This window comes from Balaenoptera musculus, chromosome 3 (genome assembly GCF_009873245.2).
Source record: "Balaenoptera musculus isolate JJ_BM4_2016_0621 chromosome 3, mBalMus1.pri.v3, whole genome shotgun sequence".
NCBI classification, from domain to species: Eukaryota; Metazoa; Chordata; class Mammalia; order Artiodactyla; family Balaenopteridae; genus Balaenoptera; species Balaenoptera musculus.
The window spans coordinates 128,838,049-128,852,977 of record NC_045787.1 but is presented as its reverse complement, the minus strand read 5'-3'; the positions used below and the strand labels follow the sequence as shown (position 1 = coordinate 128,852,977).

General features: G+C 41.5%; 1 protein-coding gene across 3 annotated transcripts in view; it reads right to left on the bottom strand.

The window, feature by feature from the left end:
- Positions 1-14,929, bottom strand: part of GRIA1 (glutamate ionotropic receptor AMPA type subunit 1) — a 307,614-nt gene that overhangs the window by 59,595 nt on the left and 233,090 nt on the right. The window lies entirely within an intron of this gene.

Here is a 14,929-nt window from a genome sequence, read left to right as displayed (position 1 = left end):
TTATTTTAGCCCAGTGAGACTTGTACTGGACTTTTGACCTACAGAACTGTAAGATGACAAATGTGTGTTATTTTAAGCTGCTAAGTTTTGTTACAGCAGCAATAGAAAATGAATACAGGGATGCTGTGAAGAATAAATACATGTATATCATGTAGGACAGATACGGGCATGTAGGAAGTGCCTAATCCGTGCTATTTTTTCTCACTGTTATTTTTATTAGTCATTCACTGCTTGGCCACACTCATCTTCCCTGTCCATTCTGAGTGCTTTCATTTGTGCATACCTCTTATCTTCTTCTTACTTCTCTACGTATGACCCTAGATATGTTTTCCAAATTCGAAATCCATCTCAGATGACATTTTCTCCAAGATTTTCCCAACCCCTTCAGTCAGGTGCAATCTCTTCCAATGCAGCACCTTGTTTTTGGTTCCTTTGCTAGCTATTATGTTTATTTAAACCCTAGGTTGTATGAAGGGTTTTCTCTCGTTATTAAATTCTGTATGCTATGGTGTGTTATGCTGTGATCACAAAAGATCCCCAAATCTTTGCTTCGAACAACAGGTGTATTTCTCTTTTGTGAAATTTTATTTTATTATGGCAAGAATTTTATTTTATCATGGCAAGAATAAAATTTTTATTTTATTATTTTATTATCTCAATATGAGATCTACCCTCCTAACAAATTTGTAAATATACAATACAGTAACCTATAGGTTCAGTGTCGTACAACGGATCTCTAGAACATACTTGTCTTGCTTAACTGAAACTTTATGCCCATTGACTAGCAACTCCCCATTTCCCCCTCCCCCACCCACTCCCTGGCAACTACTATAGCACTCTGATTCTTTGTATTGGATTATTTTTAGACTCCTCATATAGTTGGAATTATGCAACATTTGCCCTTCTGCGGCTAGCTTATTTCACTTAGCATAATATCTTCAAGGTTCATCCGTGTTGTCACATACGGCAGAATTTCCTTTTATAAGGTTGAATAATATTCCATTATATGTATATACTACATTTTCTGTATTCATTCATCCATTGATGGACATTTAGATTGTTCCATATCTTGGCTATTGTGAATACTGCTGCAGTGACCATATCTCTTTCTAGATCTTGATTTCAGTTCTTTTGGATAAATACCCGAAAGTCAGATTGCTGGATCGTATGGTAGTTCTATGTTTAAGTTTTTGAGGAACCTCCATACAATTTTCCATGGTGGCTACACCCATTTTGCATTCCCATCAACAGTGAACAAGCCTTCTAATTTTTCTACGTCATTGCCAACACTTTTTGTCTTTTCAGGTATATTTCTTGCTCATGCCACATGTATAAGGCAGGTTGGTTGGGGGCTGTTTTCCGCTCAACCCTCCCTCTGGAGCCAAGACTGACATAGCAGCTGTCATCTGGAATATCCCCAGTTGCATGCTGGCTCTTAAAGTTTCTTCCCAGTAGTGGCACATACCACTTCCGTTCATATTTCATTGGCCAGATGAAATAAAATGGTAGCACCTAGCATCAATATGGAAACGGATGAGCAATCCTACCCTGTACACAAGAGGAAGAGAGCTGGGCATATCTAGTGGACAGCATTCATGGCAACCATGAGTTCTCACCCAGAACCATTTCCCAAGAAGAAGTTTTCATCACAGTTCCCATTTTACAGATAAAGAGCTTGAGGCTCAGTGATTGGTCACATGTTTTCTAAGTGATAGGATTGGAACTAGGACCCAACTGCCCTTCCATCCTTCTTTCATCCCTGCTGCAATTCTGTCACGTGCTGTGATGTACCTGACACTGTGCCAAGGATGCAGCAGAGACCTAGCTCTCCTCCCTCCCTGCCCTCATGTTCTCCTTCCAGGCCTCCTCTCTCTACCTCATGTGCTACCTGTTTTTAGAGTTGTCCTCCTCTACCTCTGCACAACTAGATCACAAGCAACTGGAGGTCAGGGGTAGGATCTTCAACTTTGATTCCTTTGTCATCCCTAACGTATTAGGCACTCAACAAATGTTCCTTGGATTAAACACAAAATTGAAAACAAAATTCACTTTAGATGGCAAACATTTGTTCTCTGCTTATATCCCCCGACATGTGTTCCCCAAACTAGTGTGTTAATAGGGATTTGCATGTGCTTTCCTAGTTTATTATAGAGAATGTTAGCTCTCTATCAGCATATATTTGAAAAAGAGATTAATAAGATCATCAACAATACACCTCATAAATCACTCTGAAAATTGCCAAAGTAGTTTCTTAGTCTCTCTTTTTTCTTCCAAGAGATTCCACTTCTTCCAGTGATTTGTACTAAATTGACAGTTCTAATCAGCAGTCATGAAAATGTAAGCTTTTAAAGCTATGGCTGATAAGAAAAGAATTTTCCAGAGATGTGATAAAACTTCTTCCCATAAGGGATGTCTTGTGTCTCACTGGTTGGGTTTACGTGAGGAAGGGAAGCCTATGGGAAGGAAGACGAAGTTGGGAAAAGATTAAGAGGACGGGTGTGTGTCTTAGGTACCTGTCTGGCCTCCAGGGGCTGAGCAGATCACTTGTCATTGACTGCCTGTTTGCTCTTGACCCAGTGGGAATGTCAGGGAAGAGCCTGCATTATTGTATGTCTCACAGCTCTGGGTCCTGACATAACCTAGAAGCTCAACCCTGGCCCAGACTGGGAGCCCAGTTTGTCCTCAGTCTGTAGGGATTTAAGGAGTTAATGTTGAATCAGCTTTCATGCTGTCACTCTTGCTATTTATTCAACAGATATTTATCAAGTCCCTTCTGTGTGCCGGGTCTTGTGCTGACAATACTTCCTTTCCAGGATTACCAGGGGAAGGACCTGAAGCAGAGACCTAAAGAATTGGCTTACCGGGGAAAGCTGTGTTGCAGGGAAGGTCGTTATGGGCACAGAAAATAACAAGAATCAAAGATGTGGGAGTGAAAGGGTTAATGCTCCCCCCCGCCCCGCCCCCCAGTGGAGGAATGACAGAGGGATACAGTAGAAGCCTTAGTGGGGAGGGTGCAGAGTGATGACAAATGAGGCTGAGGAAGAGGCCACGCAGGGTCCTGGGGTACTGGAGAAAGTCTGTGGCAGAAAGGCAGCGAGGGATGGAAAGCAGAAGGTAGCATGAGTCGATGCACATATTTGGCGAAATCACTCTACCACGTAGACTGAAGAATGAACTGGGAGTCATGTGGCAACAAGAATGGAGGCATGGAGATGAGAAAGCAGTATTGCAGGAGCCAGATCAGGGTTGATGAGTACTTGGACCATGTGGTAGCAGCAAGGATGGAGAAAAAGTGAGTAGATTTAAGTAGATTTAGGAGGTAGAATTTCTCCTGGAAGATGGACTGGACATAGAGGATGAAGGAGAGGGCTCACTAGTTTTCTGAGGGCTCCATTTTTTGAGTGACTATTTTGTGCCAGGCAATCTATAAGATGTCTATATTTATTCCTCATCACATGCTATGAAGGAAGATTTAGGTCCATTATACGCATGCGGAAACTGAAGCTTGGCGAGGTTAGGTGTCTTCTCATCAACACACAGCTAATTTGAGTCCACAGTTTACCCTTAAGCCCTAGGCTATCCTGTCTCCCGACCCTTACCTCCCAGGATTCTGGCTGGAGCATCTCAGAAGAGAATGGAAATGTACTCTGAGACAGGGGGCATTAGGAAGAGCAAATATTCCAGTAGGATCTTTCCTGCAACTGCTGCTGTAGAACCAGCTACCGCACCACCCTGGACAACGACATCTACATCTTTGCATTTCCCTACCTTTAGAAATGTCCACTGTTTCCTCCTTCTCATCCTGTCTGGATGGGTGCTCAGCCGGAGTCCCTGTCACTCAGGCACTATTCCTGGGAATCTGGAACTGGCCCTCACTACTCTTCCTGTCTGTCAGCCCCTGTACCCTGGTGGGGATGGGGACCTCTGTGTATTTTCTTTTAGCTTCTTAACAGTTAACATTTAGTATTGAAAATCTTTCTGGGAAAGAGAAATGGGGTGGAACCCAGGGGGGAGAAAAATGCCTTAGCTAACAGAGGGGGAGAGATACTTGGTATATTAGAGCAGTTGACTGGGGAGCAGATGTGAGAACCATGGAAAAGTACCTACTTCATTTCCAGTCTGTTTCCCCATCTGTACATAAAACACAAGAGAGGGGATAATGCTTGCCTGCCTCATGGTGGTTGTAAAGATCAAATACAATAGCAGATGACAGTGCTTTGAAAATCAAAACACTCCTTACACGTGAGAGGACAGAAAGTTTTGATATCATGAGTTAGAATCAGAGACAGAAGTGCTAGAAGGTGCCTTGGGGATCATCAAGGTGGTCCTGATTATTTTACAGGTGAGGAAAATCAGGCTGAGGCTCAGAGAGATTAAATGACTTTTCCTAAAGTCACCCTCCAAATTAATGTTGAAGCTAGGTTTAGAAGGCAAATCCCTGGCCTCAAGCTGAGGGTTCTTTCTACTGTATTGCTTTGGAAGGATAACACAGTAATTGACCCAATGGGTTTTGCAACCAGACTGGGGTTTGACCTCCAGCTTTGCCACTTATTAATTGTGTGATCTTGGCCCATTTCTGTAATCTTTTTGAGCCTCACATTTTTATCTGTAAAAATGGAATAGTTAAAATTGCTAACTCAAAGGGTTATTATAAAGATTAAATGAGATAATGCTTGGAGATACTGGTTAAAAAGTGGTAGTAATTGTTATTATGATTAAGATCATATGTTGGGTGTTTGCCATATGTCACCACCCCTACCCTCCAATTGAAGATTGACCTACTCTAAACTTCAGAGGTTTCCAGTGCAACCCAATACATCCTGGACCTTAATTCGGTCTCTTATATATTTTACTGATAAAGCCAAAGAGAAGACCATTTTCTAATAATCTCCAATACTTGCTCAAGCCTAACTCAAAAGCCTACCCCTAAGATTATTATCTTAGTTCAAAACCTGGTCAAGGGGCTATGTATGTACCTTGTTCTTGCCTAGTTGAATATTTTCTGCAAATAACTGAGGAAGGGTGGGGGTGAGAGATGGAGTTTGATTGATATAGGATTAGAGGGTCCATTCTGTTTTCTCAGGGAAATTCTTATTCAGAGATGGGAAGGGGCTGGAAAATTAAGAGAACACAAAAGGTGTGATCAGATCTTACTCTAGGGAATTGTACTTTACACCGTTAAAGATAATCAGGATGAGACTCTCTCTCAAAGTTAAAGCACCAGAGAAAAATGAAGCTTCTTTGAATCCAGGGAGATGTCATTAAAATGAGTTCTGGGTTCAGCCATCCCCAAAACCCAGAGGTCATACACAAGGCTAGAGGCTGAGCCTGTCTCCTTGATAAACTGGAACCATAAATCACTATCATATGGATTAATCACATCTTGATGATATGCAAAAGACTCTTGCCTCTGCCCAGATTCTCTCTCCAACTTCAGTCTATATAAATTTTTTTTTTTTTTTTTTTTTTAGAACAGTCTATATAAATTTTAATCAAAGGTTTCACTTTGCTTACTGCTTCTTCTCTCATGGAAATGACTGCAGAGGGGCATAACATACCAGCATATACAAATGCATTTCTAATTAGAAGACACAGAAGTTTGAGGCCAGACTTTTTGCAGAAAGAATTAAACAAATCACCTTTACATTATAGGCCTGTTCCACTTTCCTAAACACAGTGAGTTCCATTAGCTCATAGTTTTTGCCACAGCCCAGGGTCCAATTTCCTATTCCCTCCTTATTTGATCTCGTGGCAACCTTTGACGTAGGTGTTTATGCCATCCTCTTTGACATGTACTCCCTTCCCTTGGTTTCTAGGACACCAGACTTTTTTGGTTTTCCTCCTCTCTCACTGGCTGCTCCTTCTTAGTCCCTTCTCATGGCTCTTCATGACCTCTAAATGCTCAAGGGTCCCGGGCTTGGAACTCTCCTCTTCACTATCTAGACTCATCCCCAAGGTAACCTCGTCCAGTCCCATGGCTTTACAGACTGCATGTTCATGATTCCTAAAATGTTGAAGTCCAGTCTGGACCTTCTCCCTCACCTCCAGGCTCATGAACCTGTCCCATATTTCCTCTTGGACGTCTAACATCTCAGACCTAACATGTTCCAAACTGAACCCTTGATTTCTCTCCATTCCACACCTGTTCCTCCACAAATGTTCCCTGTCTCAGTAAATGTCATCACTATTCTTTCAGTTACTGAGACTTGAAACATTAACTGCTCTCTATCCGTCACACCCTGTCTCCAGTGCATCAGAAATCTCATTGGTTCTACCTTCAAAATACAGTCTGGGTCAGACCACTTCTCACCAACTCCACGACTATCACCCTACTCCAAACCCATCATTTCTTGCCTAAACGAATACAGTATCCTCCTATCTGGTCTCCCTTCTTTAAGTCTGTAATATTGTAATATTATATTCTTCATACAACAGCTTTCAGGGTTTGTTTCTCAACCCCCAAACTATTGATATTTTGGGGTCAGATAATTATTTGTGGTGGGAGGATGTCCTGTCCATTGCAGGGTGTTTAGACTGGAGACGTTAGATTCCGGTGGCCCCCTCTCCCAGTTTTGCCCACCAAAAATGTCTCCAGACCTTGCCAAATGTCTCCTTGGGGGCAAAATCATCCCTGACTGAGAACCAGCGAGTTAGAGAGAGATCCTTTAAAAATGTAAATCAGATCAAATCATTTTCCTGTTCTAACATTCCCAGTGGTGGTTGCCAGGGGCTGGGAGGAGGGGGAAATGGAGAGTTACTAATCAACTGGCATAAAGTTTCAGTTAAGTAAGATGTGTAAGCTCCAGAGAGTTACTATGGAACCCTGTACCTATAGTTAACGATAACGTATTGTACACTCAAAAATTTGTTAAGAGGGTAGATCTTGTGTTAAGTGTTCTTATCACAAAAAATAAAAAAAGACCCAAGTTCCTGACAATAGCTTACAAGGCATGTGCTGTCCTTCTGCCTGAAACACTCTTTCCCTGACTTCTTACTTGAGTAATATCTACTCATTCTTCCAGTCCTAGCCTAAATTTAGCTTCCTCTAGGAAGCCTTCCATGGCCTATCCTTTAATCTGGGTTTAGGTCACTGCTCTGTGCTCCCATAACATCCTGCTCTGCCTCTGACATAGTGCATGTCACACTGCATTGCGGTGGCTTGGTCACTAGACTGTGAATTCCTTGGGGGCAGGACTGTGCCTTACTAGCACTGTATCCCTCCCTTATGCATAACATAGGGTCTGGAACAGTACATTTAAATAACAACATGGTGGACCGATTGGGGTTGCAGTCTGAGCCTGTCCTGCACTACAGATAGGGATAACATGTCCACCCTGGTTGAGACCTTGGAAGCAGATACAACTATGAAGGTAGATACTACCTTACCTTAGCAATTTCCTTCCTTCCTCCCTCCCTCCCTCCCCTCCCTTTCCATCTTTCTTTCTCTCTCCCTTCCTTCCTTCCTTCTTCCTTCCTTCCTTCCTTCCTTCCTTCCTCTCTCTTTCTTTCTTTCTTTCTTTCTTTCTTTCTTTCTTTCTTTCTTTCTCTCTTTCTTTCTTTCTCTCTCTCTCTCTCTTTCTCTTTCTCTTTCTTTCTCTCTTTCTCTCTCTCTCCCTCCCTCCCCTCTCCCTCTCTCCCTCCCTCCCCCCCTCCCTTCCTTTCATAATTTGGTAGTTACACAATTACTAAGGTGAAACACTAGGGCAATCTCTGTTCTTAGAGAAATCCCTGGTGAGGGAAACCCCTCATTCAACAAATACTATCTGAGCATGTGCTTTTAGCCGGACACTGGGCTGGATGCCAGACATCTGCTGGTAGATAGGAAGTTACATACACAGGAATTGTGAAGCTTACATTCCAGCATGGGTGATGGTCACTTAGTGTATAATAATGTAATGTTACTTAATCCCTACTGTGAACATCAGAGAGAGTGGGGCAGGGGAGGGAAACATGCAGGTAGAACTGCAACGCAAAGGTCCTGAGCTAACAAGGCAATGCATGGTACATTTCAGGAACCAAAGGGAGGCTGGTAGGGCTGTAACAGAGAGAGGGAGGGAGAGAGAGAGAAGTGCTCTGAATTGAGGCTGGAGAGACAGGCAGGAACCAGAACGGATTGGGCCCTTCACCTTCTCTCCACGCCACCCCACGATCCCAGAAATTATCTCCATTGGCTTCACTTTTAGGTCACACGTGCCATATTTATTCCTTCTTTAGAACTGAGAGCTTGGCATGCTCCTCACTTGAGCCAACTTTTCCTTCCCCCACCACTGACATCCTATTCATTCTTCAATGCCAAGTTCAGGCCCTTCCTCCACCATGAAGAACAAGAACTCAAAGAGTGACCATCAATAAGGAGCAAAAAAGGGCACAGATGGGATTGGAAATAGTAAACAGTTCAGCTTAAATGGGACAAAAGATGCCTTTCTATGGAGTTCAGGTCAGAATATGGCAGATCTTGGTATTTCTAAGTGACTTATAAAGGAGACAATATAGTGGACAGTTAAGAAGACACACTTTGGAGTTAGTCAGACCTGACTTAAAATCTGGGCTCCCTACCCCTACTTTATTAGCTGTGTGACCGAAGAAAGCTCCCTCACCTTTTTGAATCTCAGTTGTTTCTTTCTAAAGCAGAGATAATTATACCTACCTCCTAGGTATAGGGTTGTTACAGATTAACATAGTGTTATTAAGAACTTAAATAGATAATGCATGCAAAAGCACAGTGCCATGCTTTACTGTGCTTAACAGTGCCATGTGCATGGTATTAAACAAGTGTTATCATTATTACTATTATTATTACTATTATTAGTTATCATTATTACTATTATTACTATTATTATCATCATCATCCTTCCTCATTCTTCCTTAGCTAAATTAATGAGATAGCTTAGCTATCTCATTAAATGAGATAACATGTAAATCCTGGAACACAGTATACCTCATGGTAAATTTTCAATAAATGCAAGGTCTCCCTTTTCCTCCTATCTCTTTTATAAATGAGAACCATGCCTCTCAATTCTTCTGTAGGCGCTTAGTGAGCCCTCAGTAAACATTTGTTGACTGTTGAATAAATATTGTTCTTCCCTGCAACTATCTAGCACTTTGTTACATACAGCATTGAGGGCTAATGATATTCATTACTAGAGAATCTTTGCATATTTATTTTTTCAAACTTAGGATGGGACTAGGAAGAAAATCTGGGGCCAAATTTATATAAAATACCAAAGATAAGGAAGATCTTAATGGTTGGAAGAAAGACTTAAATGGCAACTGTTTTTCTTCTCTCGTTCAACTGTTAAAAAAATACCAACAAAATTATAGGGAAATGGATCTAATTTAACTCCAGTTGTTCCCTGGGGAGGGTGAACCAAGGGGCGTAATGACCAAGCACTGTGGTAATGGGAAGGAAACTGAGGTAATCATGGGATCATCAGGTTTTTAAAAAAAATATTTCATTTGCTAAGGAGAAGTAACTCTTCTTGAGCCTTTAAAAGTAACTCAAGTCTCCTTCATTCACTTTATTTCCCTTGAGAGAGGTGATCTGGCAAAGGGAAATGCTGTAAAATGTCCACCCTTTCAGATTCTGATGGTTCCCTTAATATAGGTATTGTCTGAGTTGAGACACTGAAACCCATGAAAACTGGGATTGGTACAACAGAGATGATGGAGGCCTTTATCAGAGTAGATTGATTTAAACGTCATACTCTCATGATGCAGTTAGATCAGAATTTAGTTAGCCCAACTTGATTGTTCATTCTAGGAATGGCTCTATCTCAGAGTAAAGTGTATTTGTATTATCACTTAATTTTAATTGACATTTACAGAAAATGAATAATTTGGTATCATATGAATAAATGGTTGTCTGCTCCTTATCCTGTAATGAAGTGGCAGTAGCCAGTCTAGGGAACATGATAAGATACATAATTTCTACAGTAATTCACGTGGTTTATGTCAGTGGCTTGCAAATACTGCTCCGCTAAGTTTCATTGGTCTGCCAAAAGTACAACAGTGATCATGGCAAATTCAGATTACAGGGCCAAGTTAGGCCCACTTGCTGGGAGCTCTCCATGGTCTTGGTGTCTGTAACTATCTACAGGGTCTACTGACTTGAGTCCTGTGGTGTGGATTCCTTTGGCTTCTGCTTTAGATTATTCACACTCTGTGTGGCATGCCACAATCAAGGCACTCCTGCATATGTTTCTGTTTTCTTATCGGGGACCTTAACGACACTGCTGGACTTTCATGAGTGCTTTATACAGACATAGAACATTACAGAATGACCGCCATGCACCAAGTCCCTCTGCTGGAAATAGAGATATAGAGACGAGTGAAAATTGGGCTCTGCTCTTAGGGAGCTTACATTCTAGTTGAGGAAAAGAGAGGAATTGTAGAATCACAGATAATGTCCTGAGAATTAACAGAAATATGTGAAAAATACATGCGAGTTCTGCGGTAAGAACTGTGGACTGTCCTAGCAGGTGGAGTGGAGGAGATCAGGAGAGACTTTCCTGAGAAAGTGATATTTGAGCTGGGTTGTGGAGAACGAGTCCACAAGCCTGAGAAGGGGTGGGGTGCACTCTCCAGACAAAGGGACAGCAAGGTGAAAACTCAAACAGGGTCCAGGAGTTTGGAATGGAACAGAACATAAGAGAGGCCAGAATGTAGGGGGGAGGGGGAGAGAGAGAGAGGTGGGGGGGAGAGAGGAAGAGGGAGAGAGGGAGGAAGAGGGACAGACACATACACACAGAGATACAAATATGGATACAGACAAGGATAGGAAAGGAGGGGCCAGATTTTAAAGGGCTTTGAAGGCCACATTAATAGGCTTAGGCTTTATCCTAAAGGGATGGGGAAGAATTACTAGAGTCTGGTCAAGGTGGTTAAAGGGCTATATTTGAAGTGTGCAGAGCAAACTCTAGGGAGAGAGCCGGGAAGCAAGGAGACCTTGTCACTTGAACCTTGTTTCTGGGCACATCTGACCTCATGACTGACAAAGCCCTATGTGCTAGTTACCTGAGTTCTAAACCTTCGTGTGAATATAGCTAGTCACAGCGCTCTGCTGACTTGGCTGAGTCAGAGCAATTGCCTTCTGACATAAAGGAAGAGAACTGATTATACCAGTGAAATATGGACGGTATTCATCAGTTCCTCCTCCTTCCTAACTGCCTGGAAGCTAGTCTGGGACCTTTTAATCTTCTCTTTGGATTAATGCAACAGTATGCTGCCTGCTCCTTTTCTGCCCAGGTTGTCCATTGCTATCAAATTAAGCATTTCAGAGGAAAACTTTCAGCCCATAACTCTCCTATTTATAAATTTTCTGATCTATTCTTTATTTCTCACATAATATCCAGGCCTTTGCCTGGTTTTCAAAACCCTTTATAATTTAATACTACTCTTTTTTTTTTAAAAATAAATTTACTTATTTATTTTAATTTATTTTTGGCTGAGCTGTGTCTTCGTTGCTGCACGCGGGCTTTCTCTGTTTGCAGTGAGCGGGGGCTACTCTTCGCTGCGGTATGCAGGCTTCTCATTGCGGTGGCTTCTCTTGTTGCGGAGCACAGGCTCTAGGCGTGCAGGCTCAGTAGTTGTGGCACGCGGGCTCTAGAGCGCAGGCTCAGTGGTTGTGGCACATGGACTTAGTTGCTCCGCGGCATGTGGGATCTTCCCAGACCAGGGCTCGAACCCGTGTGCCCTGCACTGGCAGGCAGATTCTCAACCACTGCGCCACCAGGGAAGTCCCTAATACTACTCTTGTATCTACTTTACTTCCTATACCCTTGCATCAGGCTTTCTTCATCGGACTGTGATATTTCCTAGCTTTGTATTTATGCCCATACTAAGAAACTTTTCTCATGTGTATGCGTATAAAAATGTATTGATAAATGCAAATCATAAGTACTATTTATTTAAACATGTATTCATTTACTTCTTCTCTCACTTAACATTATTCATCAAGGCTCCGTGGTAGGTGCTGGAGTTACAGTGGTGGGCAAGACAACGAGGTCCTGACCCTTATGGAGCTCAGAGTCAGCCTAGAGCTTTGTTACTCAAAATGCAGTACTTGGACCAGCAGCATTGGCTTCATGTGGCAGATAGATAGAAATGCAAAATCTTAGGTCCCACCCCAGACCTACTGAATTTAAACCTCATTTTAACAATATCCCTAGATAATTTTTATGCACAAAAGAATTTCAAGAAGCAACAGTCTAGGGTTTCCCTGGTGGCGCAGTGGTTGAGAATCTGCCTGCCAATGCAGGGGACACGGGTTCGAGCCCTGGTCTGGGAAGATCCCACGTACCGCGGAGCAGCTGGGCCCGTGAGCCACAATTTCTGAGCCTGCGCGTCTGGAGCCTGTGCTCCGCAGCAAGAGAGGCCGCGATAGTGAGAGGCCCGCGCACCGCGATGAAGAGTGGCCCCTGCTTGCACAACTGGAGAAAGCCCTCGCACAGAAACGAAGACCCAACACAGCCATAAATAAATAAATAAATACTTTTTAAAAAAAAAAAAAAAAAAGAAGCAACAGTCTAGGAGACAGGCATTGAAAAAACAACTGTAACAATAGCATATAGATGGCTATGATGCTGGAGGGACAGGGATGAGAGAGAGATAACGCCACTTTGTTGAATGTTCAATTATTTAAAGAGTATGTATTTTTTTCACTGAATTAAGTAAGAAGTGGTGTGTGTGTGTGTGTAGACACCACGTGTGATTCTCCTTGAGAATCTCTCACTCACCTAGCCCTGTCCTGAGTCCACTATGGGTGACTAACATACTTTTGCTAACACTGATTGATTAAATTGCTTACAAAAGCACTCAGACCAATTTGAGGATTTTAGACGTTTCAGCAAATGATGGAATTGTTTGATTTTTGCCAGTACAGTTTTGATTTATTGAGTGCTGGGGGGTATTGTTTTGCTGCAAGAGAAACCAAATGTTGTTTATCCTTTTCAAAGCCACAGTGTTTCACCATGGTTGACATAAACAGGGGTGGAAACTTCACGAGATGAAATGGAACCAAATTTTGCACAGGACAGTTTTTGTGCTGTGGTTCAAGGCTATGGATGAGTTCACTCTTTCTGTGACTTATTTGTATTTTAATCATGTATGGAGAGCTGGGTGATTCACAGCTAGGTCAATACTCTTAGTTTAACTGCCCAACACATCCATTACTTAATAATACCCTTAGACTCAACTGGTACAAAACATAATACCTGAAAAAAATCCACATTTTTTAAAGTTTTTAATCTCTCTATGGTGTGCCAATGCAAGGCCCTGCTTTCTTCACACATTGACTTGAGACTAAGAGTTAATAAAAGCAACCATGTGTTGAGTGCATGACAAATTCGTATCTGCTCCTCACTACCTTCTATCTCATCTGAAATGCATTAATTTACATTAATTTACTTGAAATTTACATTAATTTACTTGAAAGAGGATTAATTCTTTTCTCTGGTAGTCTCTAGAGTTTTACATGCTCCATGTTTGGATGCTAAAGGATACCTTTTCTACTCATGATTGTCTTGAGTTTTAACTGTCACTTTTAGGTGTTTTGAAACACTGTCCAGAAAATCACTGACAGAGTCTCAGCTATTGATTTGTTCTAGAGCTTTGAGAAAACTCCCAAGCACTGGTGCTTCAACAGAATCATAGCATCTCATGGTTAGAAAAAGACTGCAGATATGGTCTCAAAAGTTTCTCTTCTACACCACATTCAATGCCTCCAGGGGAATCATCCAACCTCTGTTTCAGCACCCTGAGCAGACTTCTCCAGACATCTGGTTACTAGTTATCAATATATTATAAAGCTCTACTAATTAAGATAGTGTGGTATAGGGGCAAGAATAGACAAGTATATCAACAGAAGAGAATAAAGAGTCCAGAAGCAGACCTATGTGCATTGGGTGATTTATGAGAAAGGGGTAGGCAGTGGGGAAAAGGATGGACTTCTCAATAAATCAGGCTAGTTCAGTAGGATACCCATGTGCAAAAAAAATTGACCTTGAACATATCTATAGGACACATAGATAAATGTGAAAGGTAACATTTCAGCAGAAATCATAGAAGAATATCTTCATGACTTTGAGGTAGGCAAAGCCTTCTTACACAAGGTACAAGGAATGTTAGCTGTAAAGGAAAAACCTTGCTAAGTGGACTACCTTAAAATTATGTATTTCTCTTCCTCATCCAACACTGTCAAGAGAGTGAAAAGACAAGTCACAGAACAGAAAATATTGATATAACAGACATCTGAAGAAGGACGTGTATCAAAGATATATAAATAATGCTTGCTCAACAATAAGAAAAACACAACAGAAAAATGAGCAAGAAATTCACAAAGGTACTTAATAAAAGAGGCTGTACAAGTGGCTAATAAACATGAAAAAGGTACTAGTCATCAGGAGAATGCAAATTAAAATGGCAATGTCTGTGTATAACTGTGTAAAACTGTGTATATTGCAATACACCCACTTGCTAAAATAAAAAAGGCAGATGGCGAGCAACTGGAACTCATATATATTATTGATGAGAGTGTAAATTTGTTTTCAGAAAATAGCCTGGCAGAATCTATGACAGGAAATGATAAATAATGTGGCCTAGGAATTCGTTTCCTAGGTATACACCCAACAGAAATTCAAGTGTGCTCATCAAAAGACTTTTACAATATTTATAGCAGCATTATCTATAATGGCCTCACACTGGGAGCAACCAGAATGTTTATCTGCAAAGACAGTCACACTTCTGGATTGATTTGTGGATAAATAAACTGTGATAAATCCACACAATGAAATATTACCTAACAATGAGAATGAACGGACTACAATTCTATGTGATAGCATAGACGCACCTCACGACATAATATTGAGCAAAAACAGCCAGACACAAAAGAGTACACAGAGTATAATTCTGCTTTGAGATTCAAAGACAGCTC